Raw genomic sequence first — 9,539 nt, forward strand, 5'->3', positions numbered from 1 at the left:
CTCTATGTTGGGCTTTTGCAGTTCTGTGGAGTTTTTCTCTCTTTTTTTATTTTAATTTTCAATTTATAAAAATGTATTATTGTTTTTTCTACATTTATTCCTTTGCTTTTCCTACTGTTCTTTTCCCTTGCAGTTAATCTTTAATGTATATAAATATTTTTCACCTCTATTTAACTTTCATATCCATTCTTTCTTTCTTTCTTTTCTTTCTCTCCTTTCCTCTCAACATACTTGTTAGTTTTATTTTCATTGCTTTATTCCCCAATTGGCACCTTGCTTTAATTTTGTTTTCTAGTTTGTGCTTTAGTTAGTTTTGTTCTAGTAGATATAATTTTTGGTTTCCTTCTGGGTCAGTCTATTGTACTTTATTTTTGTTGGACTGTTTTGATTTTGCTTATGGGTGTATATATGTGTGTGTATATTCACTCACACTTTTTTTGTTGTTATAAACCTCTACCTCTACTTTGGGCTTTTGCAATTCTGTGACGTTTTCTTTCTTTCTCTCTCTCTTTTCTTTTCTTTTTTTCCTTTATTCTTTCTTCTTCCATTTTAAAATTTTCTATTTTTATAACTTTAATTTTAATTCTTTTAAACCTATGTTTTTTCTACATTTATTCCTTTGTTTGCCTTTCCTACTGTTCTTTTCCCCTTGCAGTTAATCTTGTAGTTAATCTTCATCTACCTCTGTTTAACTTTGCTCATCTATTCTTTCTTTCCTCTCAACATATTTGTTAGCTTTGTTTTCATTGATTTATTCCCCCTTGGCACCTTGCTTTAGTTTTGTTTTCCAGTTTGTACTTTAGTTAGTTTTGTTCTTAACTGGTGAATATAATTTTTTATTTCCTTTGTTCATCAGGCCAGTCTACTATACTTTATTTTTGTTGGACTGTTTTTACTTTGCTCATGGGTGTATATGTATAAGTGTATATTCCATTATTTTAATTATTATTTCATTATTTTGTAACTGCCATTTGTCTGGGGTTCATCTCTAGTTTCTCATTTTTGGATATTTGGTTTAATCTCAATGCCATAACAAACCACTTGTGGAATCTTTGCTCCTGACCAGAGATCAAGCCCTGAGTCTTTGGAGTGGGAGCACTGACCCAAAGACCCTAGACCACCAGAGAACTAACCCTAAGCTAAGTCACTTCAGTCGTATCCGACTCTGTGCGACCCCGTAGACAGCAGCCCACCAGGCTCCCCCGTCCCTGGGATTCTCCAGGCAAGAACACTGGAGTGGGTTGCCATTTCCTTCTCCAGTGCATGAAAGTGAAAAGTGAAAGTGAAGTTGCTCAGCGTGTCCGACTCCTAGCGACCCCATGGACTGCAGCCCACCAGGCTCCTCTGTCCATGGGATTTCCCAGGCAAGAGTACTGGAGTGGGGTGCCATTGCCTTCTCCACAGAACTAACCCTAGGGTGTATCAAATAGTGAGAACTCACACAAAGGAAACCTCTTGAATACAAGACCCAATATCACCCAACCACCAGTAGCACCCTGTGCAAGAAGTCTCATCTACACAACAAACAAAACAAAAATACAGACCCAATCATCAGTAGACAGGATTACTACCTTACCCAGCCTTGCCCATCAGAGGCAAAACAAACAAACAAACAATCAAACAAACAAAAGCTCAGCACAAATCTCATATATGAAGCTTACACAAACCACTGAGCCAATCTTAGGAGGGCAGAAACCAAAAGGAAGAAAGAATTCAACCTTCTTCAAAGAAAGAATTCAACTTTCCTTGAAGCCTGGGAAAAGGAGACCTCAAGCACAATAAGTTAAAAAAAATTATGAAAAGGTAGAGAAATACTACACAAATGAAGGAATAAACTAAAAACACAGAAGTCCAAGTAAATGAAGAGGAAATAGGCAAACGGCCTGAAAAAAATTCAGAATAGTGATAGTAAAGATGAAAAAAAAAACCCTTGAAAATAAAATGGAGAAAATGCAAGAATTAAATAACAATGACCTAGAAGAATTAAAGAATAAACATACAGAGACAAACAACACAATTACTGAAATTAAAAATACTCTAGAAGGAGTCAATAGCAGAATATCTGAAGCAGACGAACGAATCAGTGAGCTGGAAGATAAAATGGTGGAAATAACTTCTGAAGAGCAGAATAAAGTAAAAAAAATGAAAAGAATGGAGGATAGTCTCAGAGACCTCTGGGACAATATAAAACACACCAACATTCTAATTATAGGTGTTCCAGAAGAAGAAGAGAAAAAGAAAGGGTATGAGAAAATTTTTCAAGAGGTTATAGTTGAAAATTTCCCCAACATGGAAAAGGAAATAGTCAAGTCCAAGAGTCCCATACAGGATAAATCCAAGGAGAAACATGCCAAGACACACAGTAATCAAACTAATAAAGACTAAGTACAATGAAAGGATAGTAAACACAGCCAGGGAGAAGCAACAAGTAACATACAAGGGAAATCCCATATGCTTAACAGCTGATCTTTCAGCAGAAACTCTACAGGCCAGAAGAGAATGGCAGGATATACTTAAAATACTGAAAGAGGAAAATCTACAACCAAGATTACTGTACCTGGCAAGGATTTCATTCAAAATTGATAGAGAAGTCAAAAGTGCTTAAGACAGCAAAAGTTAAAAGAACTCAGTACCACAAAATCAGCTTTACAACAAATGTTAAAGGGACGTATATAGTCAAGAAATACAAGAGAAAAAAAGATCTACAAAATCAACTCCAAACAATTAAGAAAATGGCAATAGGAACATATATATCAATAATTACTTTAAATGTAAATGGATTAAATGCTCCAACCAAAGACACAGACTAGCTGAATGGATACAAAAACAAGACCCATATATATGCTGTCTACAAGAAACCCACTCAGACCTAAAGATGCATATAGACTGAAAGTGAGAGGATGGAAAAATATATTCCATGCAAATGGGAAGTGAAATAAAGCTGGAGTAGCAATCCTCATATCAGACAAAATAGACCTTAAAATAAAGACTATTACAAGAGATAAGGAAGGACACTACGTAATGATCAAGGAATCAATCCAAGAGGAAGACATGACAATTGTAAATATTTATGCACCCAACATAGGAGCACCTCAATACATAAGACAAACACTAACAGACATAAAAGGAGAAGTTGACAGTAACACAATAGTAGTAGGAGATTTTAACACCTCACTCACACCAATGGACAGATCATCAAAAGAGAAAATTAATAAGGAAACACAAGTCTTAAATGATACATTAGATGAGATGGATCTCATTGATATCTTCAGGACATTCCATCCAAATGCAGAAGAATACACCTTCTTCTCAAGTGTACATGGAACATTCTGCAGGATAGATTGCATCTTGGGTCACAAATCAAACCTCAGTAAATTTAAGAAAATTGAAATCAAATCAAGCATCTCCTCTGACCACAATGCTGTGAGACTAGATATCAATTACAAGAAGAAAACTAAGAAACACAGACACATGGAGATTAAACAACACGTTTCTTTTTTTTTTTTCCATTTATTTTTATTAGTTGGAGGCTAATTACTTTACATCATTACAGTAGTTTTTGTCATACATTGAAATGAATTAGCCATGGATTTACATGTATTCCCCATCCCGGTCCCCGCTCCCACCTCCCTCTCCACCCGATGTTGTCTGAAATTAAACAACACATTTCTAAATAACCAACAGGTTACTGCAGGAATCAAAAGGGAAATAAAAAAAATTCTAGAAACAAATGACAATGAAAACATGACAACTCAAAACCCATGGGATACGGCAAAAGCAATTCTAAGAGTGAAGATTATAGCAATACAATCCAATCTCGAGAAATAAGAAAACCATCGAATAGACAACCTAACTTTACACCTAAAACAACAGGAAAAAGTAGAACAGAAAAAAAAATGGAGGTAAAACCGCCGCCCGGTCGCCCCCAGCCCGACTCCGGCAGTCGCCGCCGCCGGGGGGAGGAGGGTCATGATCCCAAGGAACCAGAGCAGTTGAGAAAGCTGTTTATCAGTGGTCTGAGCTTTGAAACTACAGATGATAGCTTAAGAGAACATTTTGAGGGTGGGATGTTTCAAGAGAACAGCATCGAAACATGTATATTATCTAGGGTGAAACAGATCACCAGCCCAGGTTGGGTGCATGAGACAAGTGCTCGGGCCTGGTGCACTGGGAAGACCCAGAGGGATCGGGTGGAGAGGGAGGTGGGAGGGGGGACCGGGATGGGGAATACATGTAAATCCATGGCTAATTCATTTCAATGTATGACAAAAACCACTGCAATAATGTAAAGTAATTAGCCTCCAACTAATAAAAATAAATGGAAAAAAAAAAAAAGAGAACATTTTGAGAAATGGGGCACACTTACAGATTGTGTGGTGATGAGAGACTCCCAGACGAAACGTCCCAGGGGCTTTGGCTTTGTGACTCACTCTTGTGTTGAAGAAGTGGATGCAGTGATGTGTGCTCGACCACACAAGGTTGATGGGTGTGTAGTGGAACCAAAGAGAGCTGTTTCTAGAGAGGATTCTGTAAAGCCTGGTGCCCATCTAACAGTGAAGAAAATTTTTGTTGGTGGTATTAAAGAAGATACAGAAGAATATAATTTGAGAGACTACTTTGAAAAGTATGGCAAGATTGAAACCATGGAAGTTATGGAAGACAGGCAGAGTGGGAAAAAGAGAGGATTTGCTTTTGTAACTTTTGATGATCATGATACAGTTGATAAAATTGTTGTTCAGAAATACCACACTATTAATGGGCATAATTGTGAAGTGAAAAAGTCCCTTTCTAAACAAGAGATGCAATCTGCTGGATCACAAAGAGGTCGTGGAGGTGGATCTGGCAACTTTATGGGTCATGGAGGAAACTTTGGAGGTGGTGGAGGTAACTTTGGCCATGGTGGAAACTTTGGTGGAAGAGGAGGCTGTGGTGGTGGAGGTGGTGGCAGCTGAGGGAGTTATGGAGGAGGTGATGGTGGATACAATGGATTTGAAGGTGATGGTGGCAACTATGGCGGTGGTCCTGGTTATAGTAGTAGAGGAGGTTACGGTGGTGGTGGACCAGGATATGGAAACCAAGGTGGTGGATATGGTGGCGGTGGTGGAGGATATGATGGTTACAATGACGGAGGAAATTTTGGAGGTAACTATGGTGGTGGTGGAAACTATAATGATTTTGGAAATTATAGTGGACAACAGCAATCAAATTATGGACCCATGAAAGGGGGTAGTTTTGGTGGAAGAAGCTCGGGCAGTCCCTATGGTGGTGGCTATGGATCTGGTGGTGGAAGTGGTGGATATGGTAGCAGGAGGTTCTAAAAACTCAGAAGAAAAGGGCTACAGTTCTTAGCAGGAGAGAGAGTGAGGAGTTGTCAGGAAAGCTGCAGGTTACTTTGAGACAGTCGTCCCAAATGCGTTAGAGGAACTGTAAAAATCTGCCACAGAAGGAACGACGATCCATAGTCAGAAAAGTTACTGCAGCTTAAACAGGAAACCCTTCTTGTTCAGGATTGTCATAGCCACAGTTTGCAAAAAGTGCAGCTATTGATTAATGCAATGTAGTGTCAATTAGATGTACATTCCTGAGGTCTTTTATCTGTTGTAGCTTTGTCTTTTTCTTTTCATTACATCAGGTATGTTGCCCTGTAAATTGTGGTAGTGGTACCAGGAATAAAAAATTAAGGAATTAAAAAAAAAAAGAACAGAAAAACCCCAAAATTAGTAGAAGGAAAGAAATCATGAAGATCTGAGCAGAAATAAATGAAAAAGAAATAAAAAAGACAATAGTAAAGATTAATAAAACTAAAAGCTGGTTCTTTGAGAAGATAAACAAAATTGACAAACTTTTAGCCAGACTCATCAAGAAAAAAAGAGAGAAGAAGCAAATCAACAAAATTAGAAATGAAAACGGAGAGGTCACAGCAGACAATGGAGAAATACAAAGGCTTATAAGAGACTATTATGAAAAACTATATGGCAATAAAATAGATAACCTGGAAGAAACGGACAGAGTCTTAGAAAAGTTCAATCTTCCAAGACTGAACCAGGAAGAAATAGAAATCATGAACAATCCAAATACAAGCACTGAGATTGAAGCTGTGATCAACAATTTCCCAAAAAACAAAAGCCCAGGACCAGATGGCTTCACAGGAGAATTCTCTCATTTAGAGAAGAGCTAATGCCTATCCTTCTAAAGCTCTTTCAGAAAATTGCAGAGGAAGAAACACTTCCAAACTCATTCTATGAGGCCACCATCACCCTGATATCAAAACTAGACAAAGACAACACACAAAAAGAAAACTACAGGCCAATATCACTGATGAACATAGATGCAAAAATTCTCAAAAAAAATTTAGCAAACAGAATTCAACAACACATCAAAAAGCTCATACACCATGATCAAGTTGGGTTTATTCCAGAGATGCAAGGATTCTTCAGTATACACAAACCAATCAGTGTGATACACCATATTAACAAATTGAAAGATAAAAACCATATGATACTCTCAATAGAGGCAGAAAAAGCCTTTGGCAAAATTCAGAACCCATTTATGATTAAAACTCTTCAAAAATGGGCATAGAAGGAACCTATCTCAACATAGTGAAGGCATATATGATAGCCTATGGCAAACTTTCTCAATGGTGAAAAACTGAAAGCATTCCCCCTAAGATCAGGAACAAGACAATGCTGTCCACTTTCACCACTATTATTCAACATAGTTCTGGAAGCCCTAGCTACAGCAATCAGAGAAGAAAAACAAATAAAAGGAATCCAGATTGGAAAAGAAGTAAAGCTCTCACTGCAGATGACATAATACTGTACACAGAAAACCCTAAAGATAGTATCAGAAAATTACCAGAGCTAATCAGTGAGTTTAGCAAAGTTGCAGGATACAAAATCAATACACAGAAATCACTTGCATTTCTATATACTAACAATGAAAAATCAGAAAGAGAAAGTAAGGAATAAATCCCCTTCACCATTGCAACAAAAAGAATTAAACATCTAGGAATAAACTTACCTAAGGGGACAAAAGAATGGTATCCAGAAAATTATAAGACACTAATGAAAGAAATCAAAGATGACATAAACAGATGGAGAGATATTCCATGTTCCTGGGTAGGAAGAATCAATATTGTGGAAATGGTTATACTACCAAACACAGTCTACAGATTCAATGTGATCCCTATCAAATTACCAATGGCATTTTTCACAGAATTAGAACAAAAAATCTCACAATTCATATGGAAACACAAAGACCCTGAATAGTCAAAGCAGTCTTGAGAAAGAAGAATGGAGCTGGAGGAATCAGCCTTCCTGACTTCAGACTATACTACAAAGCTACAGTCATCAAGACAGTATGGTACTGGCACAAAAACAGAAATACAGACCAACAGAACAAGATAGAAAGCCCAGAAATAAACCCATGCACCTATGGGTACCTCATTTTTGACAAGGGAGGCAAGAATATACAATGGGGCAAAGACAGCCTCTTCAATAAATGGTGCTGGGAAAACTGGACAGCTACATGTAAAAGAATGAAATTAGAACACTTCCTAACACCATACACAGAGATAAACTCACAATGGATTAAAGACATACTTGTAAGACCAGAAACTATAAAACTCTTAGAGGAAAACATAGGCGGAACTCTTGATGCCATAAATCAAAGCAAGATCCTCTATGACCCACCTCCTAGAGTAATGGAAATAAACACAAAAGTAAACAAGTGAGCCCTGATTAAACTTAAAAGCTTTTGCACAGAAAAGGGAACTATAAGCAAGGGAAAAAACAACCCTCAGAATGGGAGAAGATAAATAGCAAATGAAACTACTGACAAAGGATTAATTTCCAAAATATACAAGCAGCTCATACAACTTAATACCAGAAAAACAAACTGCCCAATCAAAAAGTGGGGAAAATACCTAAACAGACATTATCCAAAGAAGACATACAGATGGCTAACAAACACATGAAAAGATGCTCAACATCGTTCATTATTAGAGAAATGAAAATCAAAACTACAATGAGATATCACCTCATAGTGGTCAGAATGGCCATCATCAAAGTCTGCAAACAGTAAATACTGGAGAGGGTGTGGAGAAAAGGGAACGCTTTTACATTTTTGGGGGGGAGGGAATGTAAATTGGTACAGCCACTATGAAAGATGGTATTGAGATTCCTTAAAAAATGAGGAATAAAACCACCATATGACCCAGCAACCCTACTCCCTATGCATATATCTTGAGGAAACCAAAATTGAAAAAGGTACATGTATTCCATTGTTCATTGTAACACTATTTACAATAGCTAAAACATGGAAGCAACTAGATGTCCATCAACAAAGAAGAATGGTTAAAGAAATGTAGTACATGTACACAATGGAATATTCAGTCAGTTCAGTCACTCAGTCGTGTCCGATTCTTTGTGACCCCCTGAATCGCAGCATGCCAGGCATCCCTGTCCATCACCAACTCCCAGAGTTTACTCAAACTCATGTCCATCAAATTGGTGATGCCATTCAGCTATCTCGTCCTCTGTTGTCCCCTTCTCCTCTTGCCCCCAATCCCTCCCAGCATCACGGTTTTTCCAATGAGTCAACTCTTCACATGAGGTGGCCAAAGTATTGGAGTTTCAGCTTCAGCATCAATCCTTCCGATGATCACCCAGGACTGATCTCCTTTAGGATAGACTGGTTGGATCTCCTTGCAGTCTGAGTGACCCTCAAGAGTCTTCTCCAACACCACAGTTCAAAAGCATCAATTTTTCGGCACTCAGCTTTCTTCACAGTACAACTCTCACATCCATACATGACCACTGGAAAAACCATAGCCTTGACCAGACAGACCTTTGTTGGCAAAGTAATGTCTCTGCTTTTTAGTATGCTATCTAGGTTGGTCATAACTTTCCTTCCAAGGAGTAAGTGTCTTTTAATTTCATGGCTGCAATCACCATCTGCAGTGATTTTGGAGCCCCCCCAAATAAAATCAGCCACTGTTTCCACTGTGTCCCCATCTATTTGCCATGAAGTGATGGGACCAGATGCCATGATCCTAGTTTTCTGAGTGTTGAACCTTAAAACCATCTTTTTCACTCTCTCTTTCACTTTCATCAAGAGGCATTTTAGTTCTTTTTCACTTTCTGCCATTAGGGTGGTGTTATCTGCATATCTGAGGTTATTGATATTTCTCCCAGCAATCTTGATTCCAGCTTGTGCTTCTTCCAGCCCAGCATTTCTCATGATATACTCTGCATATAAGTTAAATAAGCAGGGTGACAATATACAGCTTTGATGTGCTTCTTTTTCTATTTGGAACCAGTCTGTTGTTCCATGTCCAGTTCTAACTGTTGCTTCCTGACCTGCATATAGGTTTCTCAAAAGGCAGGTCAGGTGGTCTGGTATTCCCATTTCTTTCAGAATTTTCCAGTAACCACAGTTTATTGTGATCCACACAGTCAAAGGCTTTGGCATAGTCAATAAAGCAGAAGTAGATGCTTTTCTGGAACTCTCTTGCTTTTTCAATAATCCAGTGGATGTTG

General features: G+C 38.0%; 1 pseudogene; it reads left to right on the forward strand.

The window, feature by feature from the left end:
• The first annotated feature begins 3,746 nt into the window (after nt 1-3,746).
• LOC110142459 (heterogeneous nuclear ribonucleoprotein A3-like) lies at nt 3,747-7,383 on the forward strand (annotated as a pseudogene).
• The last annotated feature ends 2,156 nt before the right edge of the window (nt 7,384-9,539 follow it).

The sequence above is a fragment of the Odocoileus virginianus genome, chromosome 21, assembly GCF_023699985.2.
Source record: "Odocoileus virginianus isolate 20LAN1187 ecotype Illinois chromosome 21, Ovbor_1.2, whole genome shotgun sequence".
NCBI lineage: Eukaryota > Metazoa > Chordata > Mammalia > Artiodactyla > Cervidae > Odocoileus > Odocoileus virginianus.